This window comes from Pseudophryne corroboree, chromosome 4 (assembly GCF_028390025.1).
Source record: "Pseudophryne corroboree isolate aPseCor3 chromosome 4, aPseCor3.hap2, whole genome shotgun sequence".
Classification (NCBI taxonomy): domain Eukaryota; kingdom Metazoa; phylum Chordata; class Amphibia; order Anura; family Myobatrachidae; genus Pseudophryne; species Pseudophryne corroboree.
Genome location: NC_086447.1, coordinates 251,545,103 through 251,563,751, shown reverse-complemented (window position 1 = coordinate 251,563,751; position 18,649 = coordinate 251,545,103). Strand labels below are relative to the sequence as shown.

The 18,649-nt window shown below is 44.7% G+C and overlaps 1 protein-coding gene and 1 pseudogene across 1 annotated transcript in view; both read left to right on the top strand.

The window, feature by feature from the left end:
- The window catches only part of ANKUB1 (ankyrin repeat and ubiquitin domain containing 1), a 184,934-nt gene that overhangs the window by 90,994 nt on the left and 75,291 nt on the right, over window positions 1-18,649 (top strand). The gene's annotated exons all lie outside the window — the stretch shown is intronic.
- LOC134913062 (5S ribosomal RNA) lies at window positions 5,758-5,876 on the top strand (annotated as a pseudogene).

Here is an 18,649-nt window from a genome sequence, read left to right as displayed (position 1 = left end):
GAATTTCAGCTGGGTCGTTTTCTGTACTTCCTACAGTCGGGAGTGACTATGGGCCTAAAATTGGGTTCCATTAAGGTCCAGATTTCGGCTCTGTCGATTTTCTTCCAGAAAGAACTGGCTTCACTGCCTGAAGTTCAGACATTTGTAAAGGGAGTGCTACATATTCAGCCCCTTTTGTGCCTCCTGTGGCACCTTGGGATCTCAAGGTGGTGTTGAGTTTCCTGAAATCACATTGGTTTGAGCCACTTAAAACTGTGGATCTGAAATATCTCACGTGAAAAGTGGTCATGTTATTGGCCTTGGCTTCGGCCAGGCGTGTGTCAGAATTGGCGGCTTTGTCATATAAAAGCCCTTATCTGATTTTCCATATGGATAGGGCAGAATTGAGGACTCGTCCCCAGTTTCTCCCTAAGGTGGTATCAGCTTTTCACTTGAACCAACCTATTGTAGTGCCTGCGGCTACTAGGGGCTTGGAAGATTCCAAGTTACTGGACGTAGTCAGGGCCTTGAAAATTTATGTTTCCAGGACGGCTGGAGTCAGTAAAAATGACTCGCTTTTTATCCTGTATGCACCCAACAAACTAGGTGCTCCTGCTTCTGAGCAGACTATTGCTCGCTGGATTTGTAGCACAATTCAGCTGGCGCATTCTGCGGCTGGATTGCCGCATCCTAAATCAGTAAAAGCCCATTCCACAAGGAAAGTGGGCTCATCTTGGGCGGCTGCCCGAGGGGTCTCGGCTTTACAACTTTGCCGAGCTGTAACTTAGTCAGGGGCAAACACGTTTGCTAAATTCTACAAATTTGATACCCTGGCTGAGGAGGACCTTGAGTTCTCTCATTCGGTGCTGCAGAGTCATCCGCACTCTCCCGTCCGTTTGGGAGCTTTGGTATAATCCCCATGGTCCTTACGGAGTTCCCAGCATCCACTAGGACGTCAGAGAAAATAAGATTTTACTCACCGGTAAATCTATTTCTCGTAGTCCGTAGTGGATGCTGGGCGCCCATCCCAAGTGCGGATTGTCTGCAATACTTGTATATAGTTATTGCCTAACTAAAGGGTTATTGTTGAGCCATCTGTTGAGAGGCTCAGTTATATTTCATACTGTTAACTGGGTATAGTATCACAAGTTATACGGTGTGATTGGTGTGGCTGGTATGAGTCTTACCCGGGATTCAAAATCCTTCCTTATTGTGTCAGCTCTTCCAGGCACAGTATCCTAACTGAGGTCTGGAGGAGGGGCATAGAGGGAGGAGCCAGTGCACACCAGATAGTACCTAATCTTTCTTTTAGAGTGCCCAGTCTCCTGCGGAGCCCGTCTATTCCCCATGGTCCTTACGGAGTTCCCAGCATCCACTACGGACTACGAGAAATAGATTTACCGGTGAGTAAAATCTTATTTTTTTTGTCCACACCATATATAAAGTTACCAGTGGAATAGCGTGACAATCCTTGTGCACATCCACAAACAACGCTGTATTGGTATCTGGATGTCTATAATTTCACTTAATTCATGTATATACTACAATCTTTACAGGCAAAGGGAGAAATAAATACACGGTTGTGTTTATTTGCATTTCTATGGGGAGACTCTGTATGGTAGTGTTATGACTCCCTTACTGTAAATGTCTTATTATAAAATAGAAGAAAACTTGCTCAGATTAGTCAGCACAGATACACATGAATTCTGTCACACATGTTACGTAACTTCTTTTCTAGAATAGATGCATTGTATTAAGGAAAATCTGTAATCTCTCCCTGTCTACTGGTATCTTTCCTTCTCTATACAAGCATGCAGTGATTACTCCCATTCTGAAAAAACAAAACTCTGACCCGAACTCTCTCTCTAACTACCGTCCCATCTCTCAGCTCCCATGCCCCTCCAAGCTACTGGAGAGACTTGCCTACACTCGCCTCACACACTTTCTTAACTCACACAGCCTACTGGACCCACTTCAGTCAGGATTTCGTGCCCAACACTCCACAGAGACAGCACTGACTAAGGTAGTGAATGATTTGGTCACTGCTAAATCTAAAGGACATTACTCTCTACTTATTCTCCTTGATCTCTCTGCTGCTTTTGACACTGTTGACCACTCTCTTCTCATACAAACACTACAATCCCTAGGTATTCAGGACACAGCCCTTTCTTGGTTCTCATCCTACCTATCTAATCGCTCCTTCAGTGTTCGTTTCTCTGATTCCACCTCTCCTTCGCTACCTCTCTCAGTTGGAGTACCGCAAGGCTCAGTCCTAGGTCCTCTGCTTTTCTCTATCTATACCACATCTCTTGGCAAACTAATCAACTCTTTCGGATTTCAGTACCATCTGTATGCGGATGATACTCAAATCTACCTATCCTCCCCTGATTTGTCACCATCTGTATTGGGCCGTGTCACTGAATGCCTTTCTGCCATTTCATCTTGGATGACATCTCGCCACCTCAAACTTAATATTTCCAAAACAGAATTAATTATATTTCCACCGGCCAATAGTAGTTTCCAACCTGATATCTCTATCACTGTTGAGAACTCTGCAATCACCCCTACCCCACAAGCTCGCTGCCTAGGTGTCATTCTTGACTCTGAACTGTCCTTTGTTACCCACATTCAATCTGTCTCAAGAGCATGTTACATACATCTAAGAAACATATCCAAAATACGCCCTTATCTTACACAAGACACAGCAAAAACTCTAATCCATGCTCTCATTATCTCCCGCATTGATTATTGTAATAGTCTCCTGACCGGTCTTCCCAAACATAGGCTCTCACCACTACAATCCATTTTGAATGCAGCTGCGAGGCTAATCTTCCTTGCCAGACGTTCATCGTCTGCAGATCCGCTCTGTCAGTCCCTCCATTGGTTACCGGTATTCTACCGTATTAAATATAAAATACTTTTACTCACATACAAGGCTATTAACCAAACTGCACCAACATACATCTCTTCACTCATCTCAAAATATCTCCCTACCCGACCTCTCCGCTCTGCACAAGATCTACGTCTCTCATCCACACGCATTACTTGTTCACACTCAAAATTACAGGACTTTATCCGGGCTTCACCCACTCTGTGGAATGCCCTCCCACGCACAGTAAGACTCGCCTCTAGTCTCCAAACCTTTAAATGTTCCCTGAAAACTCACCTCTTCAGACAAGCCTATCAAATTCCAGACCCACCCACATAACCTTCAGTGCTTCCCTATCTAATTACATCCTCTGCAGAGTATTCATAACATCACATATCTTGTCTTTCTTTAGTCTCACACCCTCCTGACACTTGGATAACTTTGTGGGGTATCATCATACAACCCATTAAGAACCTAGCAATTTGGTGGAACATTATGCAATAGGTAGCATCTATCCTTATGTATCTATGCCTATTTCCCTATAGATTGTAAGCTTCCTACCTCTATGTCTGTCTGTTTTTACCCAGTTTTGTTCTATTACTGTTGTTCTAATTGTAAAGCGCAACGGAATATGCTGCGCTATATAAGAAACTGTTAATAAATAAATAAATAATTGTACTACTTGAGTAGTGTTAAGTATACAGAAAGAATTATAATCCCAATTAGTGGGGAGAACAATAGATACCACAATTACACCTTACTAAATGTTGGTGCTATAACGGGTATTCTCCTTACATTCATGAGATATCCACTCATAGAATATATACAATGAATGAAATTCTACCCATTGATATGGTTCATTTTAATATATGATAATGAATCTCATTAGGATATATTTATTTGTAGAGGTCATATGTGCCGCTACCATTTTTGGCTATTTAAAATTTGTTTAATAAGCGGGTAATCCCTTTGAAGCCATGCGGCAATAAACCTCACCTACTATTGATATATTTATATGAGATGTTAAAACATGAGTACTACTATCTAATTAGTATTCCTAAGTTTCGAATGGGTTTTTTTTGCAGAGAAGCAAAAAATAGACTGGTTTTTTGTGTCTCTCTGGGGCACACTTTATATGACTTAACTTGTTAATGAAAATAGAATATTTTTAAATGTGAATATAAAGATAAAACGTAACTTTTATTGAATATCAGACGAAAAAAGACAAATTACGGAGACGATCAGGTGAACAAGCTCCTCCCAGCGAAATGCGCGTCACTTCCGGTCCGGCGCCCGACTTCCGGGACATCCGTAACGGAGCTCCGGCGGGCGGACTCCTCTCCAGCACACGGCAGGTATCTCACACCCTCCCTGCTGCCTCTTTCTTGCTCTCCTTACAAGCACCTTATTCCCCTGTAGTCTCCAATGTTACAGGGTGAAAATACTCTCCACTCTGTGCACACAGCACGGACAGGATAGGTTGCCTAGCAACAAGGCCAGACCAAACAGCATTTGCTGGCTGTCTCCACAGATCTATTCCATGCAGATAAAGTAATTAACCAACACAGGGAGACCATTCACCAGTTGGTAATCTATGCATCAATCCTAATATTACCTTGATTACCAGCCCAGTCAGACCTTTGCTAAAGAGAACTCAGTTAAATTATTTACAGAGGTTTAGTACACATAGCATGTCTTTAATAAATGATGACAAATATTGCTTTTTATGTGTACCCTCCCCGCAATTGACAGTCTATTGTCTATACTGTTTTTTGTGTGTTGTTCTATGCTGGATTCTATGTGAAACATTATGTTTTTTATGAACATATGGTATTGCTGCAAAGTACTCAGTAATTTATTTACTCATTTGTCTACTTCAGACTGACATACTCTCTTATTTCATTCACCTCAATACTATTTCCACCTGGCAATCTGCTTGGATGGTGGAAATATAAATATTGACATATTCTGTCTTTTGCCTAGCTGATAGATAGAAGTCATTTTTGTGCTTTATTTTCAACTATATGATATTCTACAGCTAAAAGGCTATATTCCCGCAGTTGTGTTACACTTTATTCGTGTCAGTGGGGCAATGCTCACTGGTATCACCACAATTTAGTTGTGGGAATTTGTGACAACATACATAATATGTATGGACCCAAGTGAGGCCTCCTTTACTATTATTATTCTGTTTATAAACTGTTCCAGTATCAACACTAAAGGCCCATACACACTTGACGATGCACACGTCGTTAACGACCGTCGTTAACGACTTCCCTTGAACTTCCCTTGAACAGCTGAGCAAACGACATGAGCATACACACTACCGACGACCAAAGACCAAAGACCAAAGACCATAGACCATTCATCGTTGAAGCATCCAAGCTGAACAGTTTATTAAAATAATGAGCTGGGAACAGGGCTGGTGAACAGTGGCTTGGTCGTTGGTCGTTGGTCTTTCACACCATACACATTCAACGACGTCGCTGGTCGGTAACGACCATAGTGGAAATTGAGCAGACATGCTCCACAGATAAGCGAGGGTCGTTAACGTCCTGCGGGGCCGCGCATCGGTGGTCGTCGGATGCATACACACTTGACGATATAATGAGCGACGTCGTTGATGAGGGCTGAAATGAACGACGTCGTTCATTTTATCGTCAAGTGTGTATGGGCCTTAAGATACTGGCCCTCCAATGTTTATTTATTATTATTATTTTTTGGCACTGTATTTATGTGAAAAATCTCCTTTCTTTTGACTTCATTTTTACATCAAAAGCAACGAGACATACCGTCAAGACACTCTGAAGTAATTTGTAATACTTTTCCCCACCCCCTCCCTTTTTTTGACCGGCTCAAACCTATCAAGCAACTGGTTTTTCCATACGCAGATAGGTACCTACTTGACTATCTACAGTCATACCATGCTGGACATGCCCGATCTCGTCTGATCTTGGAAGCCAAGCAGCATTGGGCCTGGTCAGTACCAGAAAGGGTGACCCTCTGGGAATACTGGGTACTGTAGTATCAAGGAACATACCTTCCGTGTATACACTCTTTGTTTACCAGTATCTTCCACCACAATTTATTATTGCAGTAATTTACCAATATTTACCTTCCTAGGAGGAGTCCGGAGTCGTTTAAGCCGTTTTTTCTTGTTTCTCTCATATGAATATACTTATGTATAAAAATTCATAAATCAATAGAGAAAACAAGATTCACCAAATTTTCGCTCTGATTAATTTCAAATATCAATACTCGCTTAACCCTAGTAGGTGTGCACACAAATTATTTGCCACCTACTTCAAACCAAGTGAGTCACAATCGTCTTATCATCATTTAATACTTTTTTAATCACTTTGCTGATATATACAGCACTATTTGTGTAATTTGTCTTTTTTCATCTGATATTCAATAAAAGTTACGTTTTATCTTTATATTCACATTTAAAATATTCTATTTTCATTAACAAGTTAATTCATATAAAGTGTGCCCCAGAGAGACACAAAAAAAACAGTCTATTTTTTGCTTCTCTGCAAAAAAAAACCATTAAATAGTTTGTTCTGAACTAATGTCCGGGAGCACCGCCAACTTCGTTCTATCCCAAAAGCCAGGCAGGCAAAGTGGTAGTTTTATGTTGGTCATCAATTTTGCCTTTTTTGGTACAAAAATTGGTTAAAAAATTGTTATCATCTATTTACAATCTGGTCCTGTGCAGATTCCTAAACCCCAACCCACTACTATATATTCCTAAATTTCACCAACATTGGCTACTATTAGAGTGAACACACTTGCAGCTGTGGTTTATAACTGCTTAGCACTTATCCACCGAATAAATATTATTCTTAAAGCTGTATAGTTATGAGTATCATAAACTAGAATTGCAATTTGTTGGGAATGTGATCACTGTTGTTAGACATGATTAACTGATGTGCAAAAAAGCGTTCCTACGGCTACGACTTGTGACCGATCGGTATTTGTCCAATTGACGAGTATTCCCATTAAAGCCATGTAATAATGAGTGTCATCTACTGAGATAAGGATAGACATAGATGGTCGATGTTTCCAAAACATTGATGTTTTTATTTTTATGGTAGTGTTTTTACAATTCGATGGTAACCTTCCAATGTTTGCCACTATCGAATGGTGAGCATTCAATGGTGTTCCGATGGTAGCTTTAAAAAAAAAAAAAATCCTAATAGTATGCCTCCCCTGGCTGCTGTATCCTCATCAGTGAATCTTCCTGGGCTCATTGGAGGCTGACTCTGACTCACGCATGAACCAGATCAGTCCTCTTACTCCCTCCTCTCTCTAGGGTTGCTGCTAGGCAACAGTGCACATTGTTAGCATTGATTGGCTCTCACTGAGTCAGAGAGCCAATCGGAGCACAGCCCTCACCCTGCTGCAGCAGCCACTCACTCTCATACACAGACACAGACACACACACACACACACACACACACACACACTGACACACACACACACACACACACACACACACACACAACAGTTGCCAGCAACAGTCTGATACACGGAGGGAGCCTAGTACATGCACTGTGACTGATAACACACAGGAATTCAAATGTTTGAAAAGTCAGTTGGGTTTCTGTGTTTCCCAGTCTATTAGATAGGAAGAAACAGACATCCAACTGACTTTTCAAACATTTGAATATCCCCCATTGCGTGCACGCCTAGTGTTGCTGCCACTCTATATATATATACACAATGCTCCATGAGCACTGGGAGTACCCTCTGTATCCACTACTTCATCACTGGGCATTGTGTGCGTATATTATACACACACAATGCCCAGTGATGAAGTAGTATATACAGAGATTTCTCCCAGTGCTGGAACAGTCTAAATTTTCTATTATTACATAGTATATAGTTCTTCTTACTAACAGCCAGCAGAGTGCGTGGGAAAAATCCCTTTTTTTCTTGTCTAGAGTAACCCCCTCCCGCAGCACCTGGGGATTGTTACCAGCTTGATTAAAGCAGTTTGCCACTATTTATTGCAGTTCAGTGAGGCATAGATGGAGCCAGCATTAGGAGGGCATGCTGGGTCCTGTGGTGCCATTTGGAGGATACAGGGGTGCCTCCAGGTAAGCTAGCTTTCAATCTGGATATGTTTTGTATGTGCCATTATCATGTGGCCGTACATTAAGCAATTGTATGACCCATAGTGGATGTTATTATTATTATTATTATTATTATTATTATTATGCTGTGTGTGAGTTTGGGAAATGGTACCCCCCAGGTCTGGTGTGACTGGGCTACCTTGGGGTAGCACGCCATATTATTTATTTAGCACTTATGTAACACTCCTATTTTTTCACTAATGTTACTCTTTTGAGTATTTTATTAACACCCTTATTTTTGTAGCACTTTCTAACCCATAGCTTCTGCTTCTTTCTTAACACATATTAACACTTTAGTGTCTCAATGGTGTGCTGCCCTAGGGTGGTCGGGCCTGAGCCGACTTTGCTTAGTTAGGGACCTCCAGTAATAGAGCAGCCAAGAAGTGGCCTGGAGGCTTATCATATCTTTTGCAAAACATATGTAATGAAGAGCTCTAAATTTTCTATTATTACATAGTATATAGTTCTTCTTACTAACAGCCAGCAGAGTGCATGGGAAAAATCCCTTTTGTTTTTCTTGTCTAGCGTAACCCCCTCCCGCAGCACCTGAGGATTGTTACTAGCTGGATTAGAGCAGTTTGCCACTATTTATTGCAAATATATCTTTAGCAAGAAAGAAACAATGGTCTGCACTCTGCAGTAATTACCAAATATATATTTAGCAAGAAAGAAACAATGGTCTGCACTCTGCAGTAATTACCTGTTGACGAAAAGGAGAGACAGGAGTCAATTTTGAATATCAGTTGAAGATGTAACTAATGACATACAGGTATAACACTGCTGTTGATTTTAGCTGCCACTTGATAACTAGCCACTTCATAAAATAGCCACTGCAGCTTCCTAATAGGCCTGGCGTCCTATGCTATATAGGAAGGGGCGTATCTCCTTGATGATGGCTTGTTATCGCAAGCTGAACAAGATACCATATCCTTTACTGATGAGGAGGTGGAGAAGTTGCTATTCGATAAAATAGACTTTGATGCACTACCAGCATATACCCCAGTAGATGTGTTTCACCGATTATTGAGACAAAGGCAACGAGAGATTGATTTAAAACTCCATGGGCAATTCCTCTCGGAATATCACCGACGTCGGCAGATTCCGAGAGGTTTTCACATCATTAATACCCCCACTTTAGGAAGGAGTAATCCGAAATTCTGTAGCTGTTGGTGTGGAATCTTAAATAAATGTTCTTTTGATTTGATGGCATTGGTTATACAGGAGGTAGGTCTTGATCTAAAGAGGTTGACATTGAGGCAGCCAATGTTGTGGCTATTCCTTTGTTACGTGAGGATAAAACACAGAACTGGGTTGACAAATTGCAGGTTCAAATTGACACCTATCAGCGGGAGTTGATTTAGTTCAAGCGCAAAAAATTGGCGGTAGTCACCAATGATTATAAAAATCACACCGTTTATAGGTGGCTGTTGGGTAATACACAAAATTTCAACGATCATACCAATAGACCCATGAGAAGGAGAAGGGCACCCCCTTTTCCTTTGGAATTTGCCTCCTCGGTGTCAACCTCTGACACAGACCCTAACGAAGGTTCTGGCGACTCAAGGAGTTTTTTAGAAGTAGGTGCAGACCTGCCCCCTCACTCTGGAAATCCCAGAGGCAGCGGAGGCCGCACCCGAGGAGGGGCAGGCACCAGAAGACGTGGGAGACCCAGAAAGACGTGAATGTAGTATTTAATTTATCTAACACACCTCTTGACGAGGCTGAGATATCTCTTTTGTCCAAAGGTCTGTCATTCGTACCCACCTACCAGCATAATAAGTTTCAAAATACAGTCGACCAGTTTAGATTCGGGCGGTCCCTCAGACTTAAAGAATATTTTTCAGATAAATCTAAAGATCAACCACATACATCCTTCAGGAAACCTTCCACATTTGACCCCCCCTCTCAGAATGCTAGTGTAAAAACCTTTTTGAGGGTTATCAATAGAGATATCTGTAACTATTCACCCCCCAAAAGCTTTGACAACCTTTCCTGTGTAGAAAGAGGTGCTTTAAATAAGCTGCGTGAGAACAAGGAACTGGTCATACGTCCAGCCGATAAAGGCGGGGCGGTGGTGATCCAAAACTGGCAAGATTATGACAGAGAAATAATGCGTCAGCTCGCGGATGAAATCACATATTAACGATTAGGATGTAATCCTGTGCCTGGCATTAAGCGGACCATTGATGAGTGCCTCAAAAGGGGACTCGATAATGGATGGTTGGAAAGTGAGCTGCATTCTTTCCTTACTGTGGAACATCCTAAATGCCCTATCCTGTATACTTTGCCTAAAATACACAAGAGTTTGAATGCACTACCTGGCAGGCCGATTATTGCTGCCGAAGGGTCATTGTCACAGCCGTTAGCTCAGTTTGTTGATCATGTTTTACAAGCTATAGTGATCAGGAGTGGCAGTTATATCAAGGATACCGGGGATTTTCTTGCTCAGCTTAAGGGGGTGGACCTGCATGGGTGGTCTTCAGTATGCCGACTGACGGGATCCCGTCGCACAGTATACCGGTGCCGTGATCCCGACAGCCGGCATACTGACACTTATTCTCCCTCGTGGGGGTCCACGACCCCCCTGGAGGGAGAATAAAATAGCGTAGCGCGCCACCGTGCCCGCAAGGGGCTCATTTGCGCTTGCCACACTGTCGGTAAGCCGGCGGTCGGGCTCCCGGCGCCGGTATGCTGGTCGCCGGGAGCCCGACCGCCAGCATATCGTAGTGAACCCGACCTACATGGTGTCTCCTTTCTCATGGCCACGATGGACGTCAATTCTTTATATACTGTGATACCACATGATGACGGGTTAAGTTCTTTAAGAATTGCATCAACCAACAATTCTAGATTGAATAGGCCTATTGAATTTATTCTTGAATTGGCAAAATTGGTTCTGAAGACCAACCATTTTATGTATAAAGATGGGTACTATATGCAATTGGCGGGTACTGCGATGGGGTCAAATTTGGCCTTCTCATACGCTAACCTATACATGACACAGTATGAGTCCACACATATTTTTCCTAAATATGGTAATTCAATTTATTTTTACCGTCGATTTATCAACGACATCTTTTTACTTTGGACTGATACAGAAGACATGTTTTTGTCCATGGTTGATTAATTAAATTCTCTTGCTAGTCCCATCAAATTCACATCGACCATCTCTGATTCTGGTATCAGTTTTCTCGATGTGACCGTTAACAAAATAAATAATATGTTGGCTACGACACTTTATCGGAAACCAACAGACCGTAATCTCACCCTCCATGCTTCTAGTCATCATCTGCCGGCTTTAAAAGATAATCTACCGGTGTCCCAATATCTTCGAGTCCTTAGGATAAATTCAGCAAGTGAAAATATTGAAGCACAACTTGCTGATGTCACCATACGCTTTAGGGAATGAGGCTACCGCACTAGAGTGTTATCCAAATGCCTTGTTAAAGCAAAAGCTATTTTTTCAGGGACTTGTGATAGTGAGCGCAATAGGACCAAAGATAGGATGGTGTTCACTACTCGTTTTGATAACCATTCTGGGCACATTAACAAAGTTTTGAAGAAACATTGGTCGATTGTTAGCTCCGATTCCACTTTACCCTTCACTCATATGAAACCACCTATGCTGGCTTATAGACGAGGCCTGAACCTTAAACAGATGTTGATGAGACCTACCATGCATCCAGGGGCTAAGTTAACCTCTACACAATTGTATACACAGAAACATGGTTGCTTTTCATGCGATAACTGCACGACGTGCAGATCTATGATGGTGGGACCGACGTTTAATCATCCTCATACCAGGTCCACCATCAAGATCAGATTTCATCTACATTGCAGAATGGACCATGTTGTCTATATACTGAAATGTCCATGTGGGCTCCTCTATGTGGGTTTGACTATGCAGAATTTTAGGGACCGGATGGCCAACCACCGATCTTCTATTTATACTGCGTTAAATAGTGGAGTATCTGACAAACCAGTGGCGTGCCACTTTTTAGAAGTTAAGCACCAAGTGGCAAGCTTAAAGTGCAAGCTCATTGACTGGGTTCCACCGTTGCCTACGGGAGGGGACCCAGTGAGGCAGCTTAAGCAGAGGGAATGCTATTGGATTAATGAACTGGACACTGTATCACTCAGGGGGCTTAATGAATGTAAGCCCTTAGGCGTTTTCCTATGAGTATTCATCAATGCAATTTTGGTTAGGATTGGACTATTTATGAATAGTATGTACTTTGCCCATAGCATCAATTGAATATTAATGTAATATTTTGTTGATGCATAACATGGGTATTGATGCCTGTATATATAATTATGTGTAGGTGTGGATTGTTAATTATTGGTTTGTTTTAAATTGTCTTTATTGTATGTTTCTATACTGTTATTGCTGCTGCTACCTCCTGGGTCCCCTATAACAATCTTTGACTCTATAAATTCTTTCATCATTTGATATATTTTTGAGGAACCACATATAAAAATGACGGTTGATGGACGGCTTTGATTTATATGCCATAACCACGAGTACATATTGGAGGAGTAATTTGACTCCAAATTGATTTATTGTTTTTTTAAATAATGAAATTTTCTTCCATTTACATTAGAGCAGCTCCTTTGTTATGCGTTCCACCGGCTTAAGCCGCTGGAACGCATGGGACTTCCGGCTTCCGGCGCGTGGAGCGCTGTTTGCTCCCGGCGCGGGTAGTCCGGTGAGTGTGTGTAGATACGTTCATGGAGCGTTCCTCACCTAGTCCCTTGTGCTAGCTGTGACCTGGGTTTTGTGTGTATTAAACGTTTAGGGATGTTTTATGATCAGGTTAACTCTGCCCTCATCCGCCCGAGGTACTTCCGGGTCGGGGGGTATATAACACGTACCATATGTGCCAGGGCTGCATACACAAGACAGGTCTGCACCGGAAGGTCGGGGGGTATATATACTTCCGGTGCAGACCTGTCTTGTGTATGCAGCCCTGGCACATATGGTACGTGTTTAAGGGGTCCCAGAGATATCACAGTACTAGGTCCCAAGATTTCAGTTGCCAGCCCTGGGTAGAGCAGCAGGGGCTGGCACACACAGGGCTGGGTACAGGAGGGGGCTGGCATGCACACAGAGCTGGGTGAGGGAGCGTGGGCTGGCACATGCTCAGGATTGGGTGGGGGCTGGCATGCACAGGGCTGGGTGGAGTAGCGGGGGCTGGCATACACACGGCTGGCATGCACAGGGCTGGGTGGGGGTGCGGGGACTGGCATGCACAGGGCTGGGTAGGGAAGAAGTGTTTGTTATACAGGGCTCTGTTTACCCCACCTATTACTGTACCTCTTTTGACTGTATCCCTTATTTCATTCTGTTGCAGCTCCGCACCTCTGTCCAGCAGCACTCAGCCTCAGTCAAGAAGTGAGAAAGTAAACACGACACTTCCTGTCTATACTGAGGCTGAGCAGGGGATGTGCTGTTAGTTCTGTCGTTGGCCACTAGGTGGCTTTGCTGATTAGGCAGCACCCCCCCCCCCCCCAAAAAAAAAAATAGCACCTAGCCAACGGCGTCCGCCTCCCGGGAATCTTCCCGGTAGTTCTTGTGGGCAGTCCGTGCCCGGACACATGGCCGGCACATGACCAGAACATGGCACGCTCAAGACCAGCACATAACACGCACATTACCAGCCCATGACACGCACATGACTGTCACCTGACAGGCACATGCCATGCACATGACCGGCAAATGATAGGACATGATCAGAACATGACAGACACATGGCCGGAACATGACCGTAACGTGGCACACTCAAGATAAGCACATAACACGCACATGACCGGCTCATGACAAGCATATGACCGTCACCTGACAGGTACATGAAAGACACATGACAGGCATATGACCGTCACCTGACTGGCACATGCCATGCACATGGCAGGCAAATAACAGGACATGATCGGCACATGACCGGAATATGGCATGCTCAAGACAAGCACATAACACAAACATGACCGGCCCATGACAAAAAAATGACAGGCACATGACATGCACATAGCCTACACATGACCGTAAGGTGGTACGCACAAGTCAAGCACATAACACGCACATGACGGTCACCTGACAGGCACATGAAAGGCACATGACCGTCACCTGACAGGCACATGCCATGCACATAGCCGGCAAATGATAGGAAATGATCGGCACATGACAGACACATAGCCGGCACATGACCGGAACATGGCACGCTCAAGACACTCACATGACCGGCCCATGACATGCACATGACTGGCACATGACCGTAACGTGGCATGCTCAAGACAAGCACATAACACGCACATTACCAGCCCATGACACGCACATGAATGGCACATGACTGTCACCTGACAGGCACATGAAAGGCACATGACAGGCATATGACCTTCACCTGACAGGCACATGCCATGTATATCGCCGGCAAATGATAGGACATGATCGGCACATGGCCGGCACATGACAAGCACATGACCGTAACGTGGCACGCTCAAGACAAGCACATAACATGCACATGACCGTCACCTGACAGGTACATGAAAGACACATGACAGGCATATGACCATCACCTGACTGGCACATGCCATGCACATGGCAGGCAAATGACAGGACATGATCGGCACATGACCGGAATATGGCATGCTCAAGACAAGCACATAACACAAACATGACCGGCCCATGACACACACATGACGGACATATGACCATCAGCTGACAGGCACATGACCGTCACCCGACAGGCACATGCTATGCACATGGCCGGCAAATGATAGGACATGATCGGCACATGACAGACACATAGCCGGCACATGACCGGAACATGGCACGCTCAAGACACTCACATGACCGGCCCATGACATGCACATGACTGGCACATGACCATAACGTGGCATGCTCAAGACAAGCACATAACACGCACATTACCAGCCCATGACACGCACATGACTGTCACCTGACAGGCACATGACCGTCACCTCACAGGTACATGAAAGACACATGACAGGCATATGACCATCACCTGATAGGCACGTGCCATGCACATAGCAGGCAAATTATAGGACATGATAGGCACATGACAGGCAAATGACCATCACTTGACAGCCACATGACCATCACCTGACAGGTACATGAAAGACACATGACAGGCATATGACCGGCACATGCCATGAACATGGCCAGAAAATGATAGGACATGATCGGCACATGACAGACACATGGCCGGCACATGACCGTAATGTGACACGCTCAAGACAAGCACATGACACACACATGACTGGCACATGACCGTCACCTGACAGGTACATGAAAGACAAATGACAGGCATATGACCGTCACCTGACAGGCTCAAGCCATGCACATGGCCAGCAAATGATAGAACATGATTGGCACATGACCGGAACATGGTAAGCTCAAAACAAGCACATAACACACACATGACTGGAACATGAAAGGTACATGACAGGCATATGACCATCACCTGACATGCACATGACAGACACATTACAGGTATATGACCGTCACCTGACAGGCACATGACAGACATATGGCCGGCACATGACCGTAACGTGGCACGCACAAGACAAGCACATAGCATGCACATGACCTGCACATGATCGGCCCATGACATGCACATGACCGTAACGTGGCACGCTCAAGACAAGCACATAACACGCACATGACCATCACCTGACAGGTACATGAAAGACACATGACAGGCATATGACCATCACCTGACTGGCACATGCCATGCACATGGCAGGCAAATGACAGGACATGATCGGCACATGACTGGAATATGGCACATTCAAAACAAGCACATAACACAAACATGACCGGCCCATGACACACACATGACAGACATATGACCATCAGCTGACAGGCACATGACCGTCACCTGACAGGCACATGCTATGTACATGGCCGTCAAATGATAGGACATGATCGGCACATGACAGACACATAGCCGGCACATGGCACGCTCAAGACACTCACATGACCGGCCAATGACATGCACATGACCGTAACGTGGCATGCTCAAGACAAGCACATAACACGCACATTAGCAGCCCATGACACACACATGAATGGCACATGACTGTCACCTGACATGACATGAAAGGCACATGACCGTCACCTCACAGGTACATGAAAGACACATGACAAGCATATGACAATCACCTGATAGGCACATGCCATGCACATGGCAGGCAAATTATAGGACTTGATAGGCACACGACAGGCAAATGGTCATGTGACTGTCAGGTGATGGTCATCACCTGACAGGTACATGAAAGACACATGACAGGCATATGACCGGTAGCTGACAGGCATATGACCTGCACATGCCATGAACATTGCCAGTAAATGATAGGACATGATCGGCACATGACAGACACATGGCCGACACATGACCGTAATGTGACACGCTCAAGACAAGCACATGGCACACACATGACCGTCACCTGACAGGTACATGAAACACAAATGACAGGCATATGACCGTCATCTGACAGGCTCAAGCCATGCACATGGCCAGCAAATGATAGAACATGATTGGCACATGACCGGAACATGGCACGCTCAAAACAAGCACATAACACACACATGACTGGCACATGATAGGTACATAACCGTCACCTGACAGGTACATGAAAGACACATGATAGGCATATGACCATCACCTGACATGCATATGAAAGACACATTACAGGTATATGACCGTCACCTGACAGGCACATGCCATGCACATGGCTAGCACATGACAGACATATGGCCGGCACATGACCGTAACGTGGCACGCATAAGACAAGCACATAGCATGCACATGACCTGCACATGATCGGCCCATGACATGCACCTGACAGGCACATGACCGTCACCTGACAGGTACAAGAAAGACATATGATAGGCACATGAATGTCACCTCACTGGCACATGACGTGAACATGACTGTCCCCTGACAGGTACATGAAAGACACATGACAGGCATATGACCGTCACCTGACAGGCACATGCAAATTATAGGACATGACCGGAACATGGCACGCTCAAGACAAGCACATAACACGCACATGTCCGGCCCATGACACACACATTACAGGCACATGACCGTCACCTGACAACCGGCACATGACAGTCACCTGACAGGTACATGAAAGACACATGATAGGCACGTGACGTCACCTGACAGGCACATGACATGCACATGACTGTCACCTAATAAGTACATTAAATACACATGACAGTTATATGACCGTCACCTGACAGGCACATGACCGGCACATGCCATGTACATAACCGTAACGTGGCACGCACAACACTAGCACATAACACACACAGGACCGTCACCTTAGAGGCACATGGCCGGAAAATAATAGAACATGATCGGCACATTACAGACACATGGCCGCCACATGACCAGAACATGGAACACTCAAGACAAGCACATAACACGCACATGACCGTCACCTGACAGGCACATGAAAGACACATGACAGGCATATGACAGTCACCTGACTGGCACATGGCCGTAACGTGGCACGCACAAGACAAGCACATAGCACGCACATGACCGTCACCTGACAGGTACATGAAAGACACATGACAGGCACATGCCATGCACATGGCAGGCAAATGATAGGACGAGATCGGCACATGACTGGAACATGGCAAGCTGAGGATAAACACATAACACGCACATGACCGGCCAATGACTGGCACATGACCGTCACCTAACAGGTACATGAAAGATACATGACAGGCATATGACCGGCACATGGCAGGCAAATGATAGGAAATTATCGGAACATGGCACGCTCAAGCACTGCACATGAGCGGCCCATGATACGCACATGACTGGCACATGACCGTCACCTGACAGGCACATGGCCGGCAAATGAAAGGACATGATCGCCACATGACAGACACATGGCCGTAACGTGGCACGCAGAAGAAAAACACATAGCATGCACATGTCCAACCCATGACACGCAATGCACAGCTCACCGGTAGAAGGAGATACTAGCATCTCCGATAGTTAATTGAGGGTACATGAATGGTTGGAATAGGCCTCCTGGAAGTTGTTTACAGGGCAGGGAACATTTTTTACTCCTGCTTTAATGAGTTGAGTTACACAGTGGTTCTGGATCCCCCTGTATCTCCTCTGTCTTGGCTACAGGCATTACATGCTCAGGTCTTCAAGTGGAGGCAGTGGTGTGATAGTCTGGCAGCAGATCATAATAAATCCACTGCACTGGTTCACTGCCAGACTGTGACATACATACTGTAATGCAGATATCTTTGGGCCTTTTCAGATTTGTTAGCAAATCAAAAAAGTAAGCAATTGGGCAAAACCATGTTGCACTGCAGGTGGGGCAGATGTACCATGTGCAGAGAGATTTAGATTTGGGTGGGTTATATTGTTTCTGTGCATGGTAAATAGGGAGGCCAATCCAAGGCCATGTTTTCAATCCCGGGATTCGGCAATGAAACGCTCAGTCTCGGAATTGCTGTACGGATCAGTGTACGGAGCAGGGAGAGTGGATGTGGAGAGCAGTGAGGAAGGGTGTAGGGAACAGCAAGGGAGGGTGGGTGTGGGGAGCAGCGAGGGAGGTTGGGTGTAGGGAGCAGAGAGGATATAGGGAGCAGCGAGGGAGAGTGGGT